Genomic DNA, 13,659 nt, shown 5'->3' with positions numbered 1-13,659 from the left:
TTTATTTCTGTTATTCTTAAAATTTCTTTACACATTCCCCTCAATTATTTTCTGGCTTTGACTTCTAATCTGATTTTTTTCTTACTACATTACCTTGTAAAATATATATATATATATATATATATATATATATATATATACACACGCACACATATATATATACACACATATATATATAAATGTATATAAAATACAGATATATAGTTTTCTTTGTCTTTCAAATGGAAAACCATTACTAGAGTTTGTGAGTTTGTGTATGTGTATTTACCTTCCTTCATTACCTTGTGTAGTGTACCAGTGAATTCCAGTTTCAGCTAGCTTTTTTTTTTTAAATCACAGGAATCTTTCTATTGTTATTTCAGTCTTGAATAATTAAGTCTCCTGCATGTTTCTATTTTCTGTATTCTCCCATTGTACTCATACTACAACTTGTGGATCGATCATCTATGTTACTTCTCTTTCCACTTATTGCTTGTTCTATTTATCATCTTGCACTGGGTTCTCTGGGTGAAAATCTAGTGTTGTAACTCACAGATTCTGTTTTCTGCTCTCTCTATTCTGCTATTCACCACTTCACTTGTACTTTACGTTTGAAAATCCTGTTTTTCATCTGAAAGCATTCTCTTTTGGAAGCAAATCTTTATTTCATTGCAAAGATGCACCTCTGAAAGATACTGAATTTGCGACAGTATATATTGTCATGTATGCTTAACACACAGCTTCAAATATAGAGATTTTTAAAGTTTCTTGTCATGAATGTATAGCATTTGGGGGATTTGACTCTGCTGCTTCTATTGGTCCGGTGAATCTTTGCATATGTCTGATGAATCATCACCTTTGGGAGTAGGAGCACAGATAGATGTTTGTTTAAGTATTATGATGGTTTCTTTGGCAATTTTATAGATCCCTGTTCACATGTATTTTAGTTTCAGACAAAAAAAAATAAAAACAGCTTATATTTTCTGCAGTTTTATTTTGACAGATAAAGGTTCCAGATGCTTAAGAAGAAACAGTAGGAAATATAGCCAGAAGCAATTCTGCATTCTGGAGCCCATGACTTTCTTCCCTCGTCCGTTAATACCTGGACTGCCATGTGGGGTCCAGGCTGCAGAGTGACATCCATGTTGGTTCCATTCAGACTTTCTGAAGCCGCTGGGAGGGGCTATCTTTTCACCCTATGGAGGCTGCTGTGTCATTCACTCTGTCCTAGAGATCCTGGTTACTCCATATTGGAGGCAGAAGACAGATTCTTAAGCCATCATGGTTTCATATGTGTCATTTACTGCTACTCCAGACTGGCTTAGCCCTCCAACTAGTCAAGCATAAGCTAAGACAGAGGCATGTGGCCTGTAAGCTGCGCTGCTTTGTGACATCATTCATAAAATTGGGATTTGTTCCCACAGCCTACCCCAGCCCTGCTCTTGTCAGCCTGGGTGTGTTTGTGAGGATCTGCTGATAATTCACCGTCTTCATAGGAAAGTGAATCATTTTACAGCCAGAAATTGCAGCCTGGTATCCCATTTCTCAGTCTGGACCTCATTGGCATTATGTCTGGCATGTATTCTGTGACATTCTTGGCCTGCAGCTGACAGATCCTCACCTATTTTTATTGTCAGGGTATTTGCATAATTGGAGTAGTTTTCAAAATTATTGAACCTCTGTAAGGACATTGAGAACTATGACAGATTCTACCCAGCAACCTTGTTGGTCTATAGGACACAGGACTATCTGAATGAGCAATTCATTAATCACTGTGATCTACCATCTCTAAGATGTGACCCCCAAATTCAGGCTTTGAATTTTTTTCTTGATGTTTGGCTTCATAAAACTATAGCTGCCAAAAAACATTTTCCCCAAAGTCTGAAGATCTTTCAGGCAAAGATACATTTTAATGTAGTTGGATTGATCCTGACCCTTGGGACTCTCTCTTGAGTGTTTGTAGAAGACCTGAAATAACAATTTGTTTACAATTTCCTTTCAAGTTGCTTTGCTCTCACTCTTACCTCCCTTCTTAAGGCACGAGCTGAGCTTCACAGTTCGTAATATTTAGAATATTTATTTAAAGGCAGTTGTGCTTCCTGTTTTTCCTGGAGAGATGGGATCAATATGTTACTAGATTCCCAAATTTTATTCACATTATGGTAGTAGCCCAGTCTGCAGGGAGCCAGCCTAATAAGGGGCATTGTCCCCCTGTTGTTTGAAAACGGTTTCCTCCACAAACCTTTTAACTCACAAGTTTGCAACCATTAATTCTTAAGGGTTTTGACAAATCTCCCCAGTTAAATATTAAATAATAAATATGGTCCTGTTGGTAACAGGGCTTTGTGAAGTCTGTTTGAAGTGTCCTTTAAAATATTAAATTCAAATAAATGATTGAATCAGAACAAAGGATATATCTTAAGACAAATTCAGCCAAGTCTCTTTAACCTTTGAGTGTTCAACATAGATTAGAAAGCTAGAGCAGCACATGCTTTCATAGCAAATTGAAATGGGATTTTTGAAGCAGGTCTTGCAAATACAGGTAACCCATACCTAGTTTTGATCTGCCTTTGCCATTTGGGGGGAGAGATTTTTCTGCCTATTGTTTGTTAAGAATGTGAGTTTTTTCTTTTTCTTTAAACACTTACATTCAAAGAAGCAAATCCTTGAAAACACTAGCTTTGGGTGCTATGTTTATTCCTTGTCAATGTCTTCCATATGAAATCTGTTCTGCTTATAATATCTACCACAGTTGGAGCCCTGGAAAAAAATCTGTTTCGTATCTGCCCTTTGCACTTAGCTTATTTTGTTTTACACTTCCCCCCGCATTATCTGCCTGTAATCAGTCTTGCTTACATGCATGCAGTCCTCAGGGAAGAAGACCTGGGGAGATTGCTCTGCATTTAGGGGGATCCTGGATGCCTGACACTTCCGCTGTACCTTATGTACGTAAGGAGTAGGTAAAGGAGAAGGGCGTGGCTTCACCAACTGGGATGAAAAGATAAGTAAAGTCAAATTCCGTCTCCTCCTTACTCCCCTATCCTGTCCCAGGCTGGTTTGGCACACAGCGTCTCTGTTCTCAGGTTTGTGCTCTGCCGCTGGGTCTCTGTCTGCTCTATCTGCTTCCTCATCTCTGAGCAGCCTCCCATAGCTCCTGATTGAATCTGCCCAGAACAGTGACTGCATACACCCAAGTTTCCAAGTGACACAGTTGGCACAGGGCACACTCAATAAAGAAACCATGTTAAAATAGGATGTAGAACAGTCTGCTTGGCTTCATGGGGGCTGAAGGGTGTGTGCTTGTCAGACAGACACCCACCAAACATCTCTGGAATGAACACTTGTAGGCTGCAAGGCTTTGAAAAGGAGCAGGAATAAAACTCCTGCTTCTCAAATTGCTACAGTGTAGGAGGCCTGTGGGCATCTGTGCCCAGCCTGGTGAGAAGATGCTCCAGCACAAGGAAGTCTGATAATCTGCCCCCGTTTTGATGTAGACTTTGATGTAGGTGTCCCGCCCTTATTGATGCTTCATCTAGGGACAGGGGTTTCCCTTACTTCAGATATTGATGAATAAAGTAATTAGCCAATACAGGAAAGATTGGAAATTATCCAAACCAGTAAAGAGAGTTTTAATATCCAGAGAGAAAGCTCCTTTGGAAACCTGGGAAGAAGATGCTCATCTTTCCTCTACAGGAAAGAGAAGTGTCATCTTTGGGGCAGCTCCATGGTGTGAAACCACCCTTGATGGTTTGAAGCCAGTTGCGTAACCTGCTAAGCTGAACTTCTCCCAAGAATCCCCATGAAGACTCAAACCTAACACCTCTTTTCTGAATGGTGTCAGGTTATTTAAAGGCCCTGACTTCGGTGGCTGTATGTCCATCTTGTTCACGCCACTAGGGGTCCTCCTTGATTTGCTCTGGACAGAGCCAAAGCCAGTTTTTAATATAGAAACCACCAGAAGGAAACTTTTATTTGAATTCTCTGCTGGTTTTAGGCTGTGTGGTTTCAGGCAAGATTCTCAGCGCCCCTGAACCTCTGATTTCTCATTATTAATATGGGATGGTCGAGAGATTTCATTTTTTTGAGGACCTACTATGTGCCAGATACTGCTTTTGTTTTCGTTGGAATTACTCCAAAAACAAAGTCCAAGATAAGCACTTGGATATAGCCGCTTATCTGGGAAGCATGGATCACAGTAAGCAGGAGTGAGGGTCAGAGGGTGTATGACAAGGAAAAGCCAATACACGGGTATGTTATGGAGGGGTTGCTGAGGACCTCAAGGTCCTGATTCCAATGAGACCCCTTCAGAAGTGTCCAGAGTGTGCTCCCAGACGTGTCTAGAAATGTCTGGAAAGGTTGCCTCATTTCCCCACTGGCTCCCATCCCATGTGGGTTGAGGATTGTTTCTGAGGATGATATGCTCTCCCACAGAGCAGAGAAGGCTCTGAGACAGAAGGTGGAGACACGTGGTGCCACTTAACAGTGGTGAGTGTGAAGTCAGGCAAGCTGCCTCTAAATCAGACAGAAGCCAAAAGATGTCATACAGGAACCTGGCCTATAGTGTTCAGTGACATACCTGTGTGTGGCCTGCCAATCCATTTGGCACTTGCAAGGATCTAATAGTGCTCAATTATATGTATATATATATACACACACATATATATTATAATATACATATATCATTATTATGGTATAAATTATCATTATTATGATTGCGCCTGATGCAGGGGAGGATTTAACAAACAGAGCTCAGCGCTTTTTGGAACAAGGAGCCTACGTCCTATAGCAAAGCACAGTCCCCTCCCCTGGGGACCACTGTGCTTTAGGGGAGGAGAGAGTGGTAGAAAGAAAGGGACCACCCACCAATGAATCTTTTGGGAGCCATTCAGCTATTCCTATAGCTGCTAAGACCATCCTCAGTGGGCGCTTGTTAAATGAATCAATGTAACCATGGGATTTCTCTTTGCTGACCTGAGTAGTTGCAGGATCCTGGATATTTTTGAGATAATCAGTTGAAACACCAATTGGCTGAAAACCTTCACCATCATATAAAACATCCATGGAATGTGCCTGGCACTGCATTTGTGTGCATGTGGATATTAGAGGTTTTAATGTAATTATTGTCTTCCCTAGTGGCTCAGAGGTTAAAGCGTCTGCCTGCAATGTGGGAGACCTGGGTTCGATCCCTGGGTCAGGAAGATCCCCTGGAGAAGGAAATGGCAACCCACTCCAGTATTCTTGCCTGGAAAATCCCATGGACGGAGGAGCCTGGTGGGCTACAGTCCATGGGGTCACAAAGAGTCGGACACTCCTGAGCGACTTCACTTTCACTTTTAATGTACTTATTACTACATTCCACAAAATGATACATTTTCAAATCTACATAAATAAATCTGTGTTAAACAAATATTCATTGGAAGGACTCATGCTGAAGCTGAAACTCCAATACTTTGGCCATCTGATGCAAAGAACTGACTCTTTGGAAAAAGACTCTGATGCTAGAAAAGGTTGAAGGCAGGAGGAGAAGGGGGTGACAGAGGATTAGATGGTTGGATGACATCACTGACTCGATAGACATGAGTTTGAGCAAGCTCCTGTAGTTGGTGTTGGACAGGGAAGCCTGGCGTGCTGTAGTCCTTGGGCTCACAAAGAGTTGGACATGACTGAGAGACTAAACTGAACTCAAATGCATAGTAATTTGATAACATACCTGTCAAAAAAATTTTTTTAAGTTTTTTATCTAATGGAATATGTTATGGGTCCATTAGCAGAGCAAACTTTAAGTTGGTGGCTGGCATAGCTTCATTGTAGTGAATAATGACCAATGTGTTTATTCATTAGGGCATGACTATACCTAGACTGCACACAGTTATACTTCTACTTGTTTTATTTAGTCGCTAAGTCATGTCCGACTTTTTTTTGACCCTATGGACTGTAGCCCTCCAAGCTCCTCTGTCCATGGGATTTCCCAGGCAAGAACACTGGAATGGGTTGCCATTTCCTTCTCCAGGGGATCTTCCCAACCCAGAGATCAAAGCTGCATCTCCTGCATGGGCAGGTGAATTCTTTACCACCGAGCCACCAGAGAAGCCACGTTTCTACTTAGGATTAGCTGTACTCCAATGTATCTGCGATGAACTGCCTGAAATTTTTAGTGTAATTTCCCAGAGAGTTTACCAAAGTCTGATCATTTGCCATCTCTTGTTTAGCTTACTTCTTTCGGAGCTTGCAAACAGCAGAAGATATTTTTAGTGAAAGACTTGACAGCCTGTAAGCCAAAATGTCCTCAGAGCCTCTACCTCGGTTCAAGCCACTCTCAGCTGTCAAATTATCATAACCTTTGCTGTACCAGTGTCTGCCTCTCAGCTTCCAGTCTTGTCTCTGTTTCAATCCAAACCCCTCCTGCCCCCAAAGGGATCCTTACAAATGGCAGATCTTGTCGTATATGTCATTCTTTTGTTTGAAATCTTTCAGTAGTTCCTTATTTTTCAGAACAAGGTGAAAACTTCGACCTTACATGATAGCGCACCCCCTCCTCTTCAGTCCCCTCCAGTCCCCACATGTTTCTGTAATTCCAGACGACAGTGGCTGAGACACTGCACTCCAGGTCTGTGTCTTAGCTGGAAATGTTCCCTCTGCCCTAACCTGCATCAGCACCTCTGCCGTCTCCTCCCTCCATATTCATCTCTGCTCAGTGGTGTTGAATGTGCTCGCCTGAACCACAGATGAAATAAAAGAAGCCTGCTTCTTTCTAAAAAGGTGATTTGGTCAAGCTCTACCGGGGCACAGAGAGGTGGGAGAAAGTTCTAGGCACAGGAAGATAAAGAAGTGATATAATTCCCAACTCTTCCTAAAGTGTGTTCACTATGTGTTTAAACATTTTTTAAAAACTGACTTCTAGGAGCACCAGACCTGTACAAACATTTAAATATATAAAAATTGAAAAGTTTAAGCAAATGCTATGTATGTGATTCTTGGGTTTTCACCATTTTAAATTATCTGATACCCTTTGTTATAGAGAATGAAATTTGATTGGCTATCTATAATGGATGTGTTTGTGCTAACTGACACAGACATTGAATCCTTGCTATTCAATACAATAAGACTTGACATATTTTTTTCAAAGTACAGTGGAAAATGGACCTGATTTTGGTTGAATGAGGTATCCTAAAGCTAAGCTATTATAATTTCATCGTTTTAAAAAATCAACAGGTCTACAATTTGCCATCAAAAAAGTGCCTTTTATCACCAAAGAAGTGAAATTATCTTAGTTCATGCCAAGCTTAAATAGGACTACGGTTACTAAAATAACTTGCTTACTATATTTGCCTTACATGAGAAATTGAAGACTTTTTAAGACCCCGCTTTTTAAAAAAATGTATAATTTATGCTACCAGTTGCCTATTTATCTTATATTAAGGTTTATTGTTAGTAAGTTGCTTTCCAGAGAGGTAGCCAACCCATGTGGAAGTAGCCTTTATTTAGCGATCATGTTTAAACAGTCTCCTCTTCATCAACATACTAATAATACCAAATATGTATTGACTCATTCATCCACAAATTCATTTAATCATATTTCAAGATGTTTACTGAACAGTTATTGTTTTTTTGCTCCAGGCATGCTGTGATAATGAACTTCTCAGAGGCCATATGATGAGTTGATTATCTACCCTCCATGAGAAGTGCTTTGTTCAGACTATCCTGATGCTCAAGATACTAGGCAGAAGTAATTTCCATAGGTGATATTCCAAAGAACAGAATGACTGAGAAGGGCCAGTCCTAAAGTGAAGCATTCACCTCAGTTTTAAGAGGTGCATCATCACCAGGGATGAACAAAATCTGCCCCCCTCCAATGTTTTTAAAATTTATTTTTGGCTGTGCTTTGTCTTCATTGCTGAGCACAGGCTACCCTCTAGTTGCAGCTTTCAGGCTCTAGAACATGGGCTCTGTAGTTGTGGCGCACAAGCTTTGTTGCCCTGTGGCATGAATCTTCCCTTGACCAGGTGGAACCCATGTCCCTGCACCAGCAGGTGGATTCTTAACCACAGGTGGTGGGGTGGGGATGTTTACTTGTTCAGTCATGCCCGACTCTTTGTGACCTGCATGGACTATAGGCCCCCAGGCTTCTCCATCCATGGAATTCTTCAGACAAGAATACTGGGTCTTCATTTCCTTCTCCATTTAACTGCTGGACTACCAGTGAGTCCTCAAATTTTTATTTCTTAAGTTTTGCACCAAAATATTTATCTTAATTGTTTTTTGGTTACTGAGTCATGTCTGACTCTGTGACCTCATGGACTGTAGCCTGCCAGGCTCCTCTGTCTATGGGATTTCCCAGGCAAGAATACTGGAGTGGGTTGCCATTTCCTTCTCCAGGGGATCTTCCTGACCCAGGGGTCAAACCCACATCTCCCACATGGGCAGGCGGATTCTTTACCAGTGACCCACCAGGGAAACCCTCATCTTGATTACTTAAGGGTTCAGTTGGTGCTGTTGTTGGTTTGTGTGTTTGGTGCTGCTTTAAGTTTTACTCCCACATCTAATGCCTTATGGGACTTCCCAGGCAGCTTAACAGGTGAAAAGAAGATAAAAACATGATAAGTAACACAGAGGCCTCTGTCTTATTTGTCCCCAGACTTTCCTGCCTGTGTATTTTACACCCACATCTGTTGCCTCATGAGGCTTCCCAGGTGACTCAGTGTTTATCTGGAGTCTTTGCTCTTCCTCTTTATCCTAAATCTGATCCTTGGAAAGAATTTATATGAGGCAACTCCTTAGGAGTATATATGAAAATCACCCTTCTATCTTGTCACTGACATGTTAAGTCTGAGATCTGAGTCCAGGTCGATCCCAAGTGGTAGAAATGATAGAATCAGAACGTTTGAGGTAGCAGCTCTCACATTCATATTTTCCATATAAAGTATAAAGAATTTTTTCTTCCATGAGGAGACAAGGACATAGCTTTGTATTTCCTTCAAAATACAGATAATTTTAATGGACAAGAACAAAGAAATTTAGAGCTAATGGTGAACATCTGTCTATGATTAACCCCACTTGCACTTAGAGATTAGACAATTGCACTATTTTGAAATTATGTTATCTTCAAGTGAAACTAACCATTCTGGGATCTTGGTCTCAAAAAAAAAAAAAATGCTAGTAGTCAGTTTTAAATTGCCAGGGTTTTGAAATATATTTCTTTATAAGTATAATGTTTATATTTTTTAATATTTGGGTTTGTGATATTTTTCCCCTTAAAGGAATTAAATAAAAGAGTTCATTTTATTTTCCCCACTTTCTAATCAAGAGAATATTTAAGACAATCCAAGTATACATGATTTAACCAGTCTAAATACATAGTATTTTATAGACAATAAAATGACCTGTTTTTCAATAATAGAAACTCTATATCCTGCAGCCCTTAACATACAACATTGGTAAACTCAGAAAACTTTAACACAGAAATCCAAGCTCAGCCCTTACCTCAAGACTGAAACCCATTTAAATTCCAAGAATAAGTAGCTGGCAGAGATAATTTTCATGGATTAACATTTTTCACCTGGGTTTATATTTCTGGAAGAAATATACAGTGCATTGGTTATGCATTGATCAAACTTTTATTGTGCCAGCTGTACTTCATAGACCTGAAAAAGTGATTCAAGCAAAACAAAAGAGAACATAAAAGCACAACTATAATGGTTTTAAATCCCAAAGAGGCAATTACAAGTTTGATTCCAGTGATGCAGCTGGACTCCATTGGAAAATGAAACACCTTATCCATATTAAGTAGTTATGAAGGCTAGGGCTCAGGATGTAAATAATAAATTTGCACTGCAGTCATATTTGTAAAGTACATCCCTTTTAATAAGTGGAAAGAATATGGTAATAAATTTCACACTAATTCATGTGCAAAACAGAATTTTACAGAGTTCAAATGTGTTAAGGCAGGTAAAAAAACCGAGGTACGAAATAACTAATTATTGGGATAAAACAAATGAAAAAAGATTATAATCATGTGCACAGGATTGGATTGTAACTCTTTAACCGCTTGGTGCTGGGTTCAGCCTAATGCAGCTTTTTGTATGCATGATGTTTCTCTGCCTCTTTTTAAAAGAAAAATGAAAGTAAATGGGGCATTGTGCTGCTTCCCAAATTAATTCATAAAAGCCTAGGACAAGATACTTCTAGAACTAATTATTGCATAGCTTAGAATATCTTTCTCTTCCTCAGTTTTTAGATATCAGGATGAGAAGAGTGAAGTATTTATACAGAATTCCATTCAGCATTAAGCAAGCTGGCTGGGGCTCATCCAAGCTCCCCTCTGAGTGCTCCAAAAATGTTCATTAATTCTTTAATCTGCCAAACATTAATGTCTATTACAAATCAGGTGCTAGGGATGTAAAGATCAGAAGGCACTGCACCAAATCTCAGTGTCCCACAGGTTAGTGGAGGAAATAGATGGGCACATGGATATTCCCAGAATAAACTATTGCTAAAGTAGGAAAATTCATTGTTGGGTTGCAGAGTGAAAGACTACTTACCTCTTTGTCTTAGGGAAAGAATTTCAGGCAAAGGTTCAATAGAAGAGTGAAATTTGAGTGGTTTAAAACCAAGTTTTAAAAAGTCTTTGCTCCAAATCTTTCAAATTACCCAGCCTTACCCCATTTTTCCTCAATGGGCCATTCACAAAATTCGATCCCCATTCTTACCAAGGAGAGTCTGATGATTAACCATAGAGTAAAAGATAAAATTGGATTCTTTCCTCATATTAAGCATAAAGATGGATTTAAAGATTAAATGCAAGAAGCCAAATGTTAAACATTTAGAAAAAAATATAGGATGATGTTTTAGGAAGTTGGAGTAGGGAAAAAAAATCTTAATCAATCCTCCCAAAAAAATGCTAGACCAGATGGAAAAGAGAGATAATTTTAACAACATTAAAATTGAAATTTTCTTTTCATCAAAAGGCAAAAAAAAAAAAAAACCTAAGAAGACAACCCACAGACTAGAGAGAGATTTCTAACTTGTATAACCAAGATAGCATTAGCATTCTGAATGTTTTACATTTACAAAACAATAAGGAGAAAATTAGACAGTAGAAAAATGAGTAAAGAAATGAAAGAATAGAGAAACACAGGAAAAGATGCTGAAATTCTGTGATCGTGACAAATGTAAATAAAAACTTACATTTTATACATATCAAATTGACAAAAGTTAAAAAAAAAAAACAAACTGACGGTGCAAACTACTGGCCAGGAAATGGGGTTAGAGATACTCTCATATGCTGCTGGAGGGATTGTCAACTGGTATAACTACTTTTTGAAAAACAAAACAGCAAAATCTAGTAAGGATGAAGATGTACATACTTTAGGGCCCGGCAATTTTACTTCTCAGTGAACATTGCAGAGAAACTTCATACAAACACACACACACACACACACACACACACACACACAGAGCGTATGTCTGAGAAGGACATATTATGTCTGCAAAGGAGCTGAAATGTCCATTAAAAGGAGACTTGATAAATAAAATGTGGCATGCTCATATAATGAAATACTGCATGGCAGTGAAAATTAATTAACATGCAAGATATTGAAAGAAAAAGGGAAGTAGTGAAAATGAAAAGAGAAGTGAACCATGAATATAAAAGAGAAGATGAACTGGGACAACCCTTGATTTTCATGATAGAAGATATTAAGGTGGGGAATGGAGTTTGAACGTCTACCCAGGACAGAAGATGGGCTACATACAGCACGTGCAGGACAGGAAAGAAAGAGCAGAGCTCTACATATGCAGTCTCTAGCATCAAAATCTTCATCATCTGGAAAGTCTCCATACACTAGTCTGATGAAGGGGCAAAAAAGTTTGCTTTGGGAGAGAAGGAAGATATCCACAAAGACTTGAAATCCTATGCCTGTACCACAGCAGTGAAGAGTCCCAAGTGTACCAAGAGAATGGTGAGGAAACTCCACATGGAGTAATCAACATAAGAACTATCTTCAAGAACTATGAGTTAACAGAATTTAACCAGCCTTTACAATAATGAAACTCAGCTTCAAATCAGCTAAATACTGACATTTAGAAGCAAAATAAATTATCTCTGGAAGAAAATAACATCACTCTGAGCCTTGATTTTTTTTTTAATGCACAATGTCCAGCATTTAATAAAAATTATCAGGCTTATTAGAAAAGAAGAATAAAGAATGAAAAACTAAGAGAAAAAAAGAAACAAGCTTATAAGTAATCCTGATATTGGAGTAATTATGTGCAGATTTTTAAGTAAGTAATAAATTCAAGAAAATATATAGATGAAGAATTTTACCAAGCAATTGTGTGCACACAGGCACACACATGCACACACACAATCATACGGGAATTCTACAATTTAACAACAATAACTTAAATTTTGAAATAGATAAGCTCAATAGATTAGATACAGCTAAAGAAAAGATTAATGAACTGAAAATTAGGCCAATAGAAAATACCCACACTAAAACACAGGGAGAAAAATAGATGAAAATCACCAGGAAAAAAGCCCCAACAACATTAAAAAAAAATAGGAGACAAAATGGGTGCTTGAGGTAAGACACTGTCAGACTGTTTGGGAATTGCTTATCCAAGCTGCCCATTAAGTCAGAGATGGGCCTGGAGCATGTGGCACAAGATACACAAAGCCTATACTATAAAATACAATGGTGCTATTATACTCCAATTAAAATATTATGAGAATTATCCAAGTAGATTGAAAAGCAACAACCATATGCTACTTACAAGAGAAACAACTTTAAAATAGTGACGCTGAAAGTAGAAATAAAGGGATGAAAAAATATATTCCAGTGCAAACTTTCATAAAAAAATAAAGGAGCAACCCATTTAGAAAGATGAGGTAATTCTGTATTTTTATAGATTCAAAGCAAAAGTGATAGAAATAAAGTTAATCAGGGAAGAATGAAGTTAAGCTAGTCATTGAATACTCTCAACATATTCATGTAGAGAGTATGTACTGTGATGAATTAGAGGCAAATGTCCCTGAGGTGTGAATATAGCAGTGCCAAATGGCTCCCACCTTGCCTGTAACAGTACCTAGAATTCTGCATATTGAGATAGGTTCCTTAAAGACTTTTTAGTCTTGGCGCTGTGTGGATAGCTAGAAACAGAACCTCCTGAGTGAGAATATCACGGGGGTGGGACTGGGAAGGAAAGAGAACCCAGAGAAGGGGTCATGATAGATTGATTTTATTATTTCCTTACGTCTGCCCTGATGGTTATACCTAGAATCTGCATAGCCAGCTATTTTTCCCTATACATCTATGGCAAATATTTGTACATGCTTTGATTGTCATTTTTAGTTCTTACAAACTCAGATACAGTCCTACACTTACCTATTTGCCTCTGAACTTCCTGTGGAATGACTGTTCACTACTGTCTTAGAATCATTTGGGTCTTAGAATTAAAATTTACAATGTTTCCACTTCATAAGGCAGCATCAAACAATGACACCTAATTTCCTATGGCTGTGTCTTTTGTTGCTAATTGTCTTGTAAAGCTGAAATAAACATTTCTGATAGGATTGTACACCATTACTGTGTTAAAGTACATATAGCAAGTATGCATCCATTGTCTTAATGCAGATCTTTGGGATTTTTTTCAAACTTGAAAAATGCCAGTTATCTTTAAAAA

Source organism: Ovis aries, chromosome 4, assembly GCF_016772045.2.
Source record: "Ovis aries strain OAR_USU_Benz2616 breed Rambouillet chromosome 4, ARS-UI_Ramb_v3.0, whole genome shotgun sequence".
Lineage (NCBI taxonomy): Eukaryota > Metazoa > Chordata > Mammalia > Artiodactyla > Bovidae > Ovis > Ovis aries.
The sequence above is the reverse complement of the archived record's forward strand: the minus strand, read 5'-3'. Positions refer to the sequence as shown.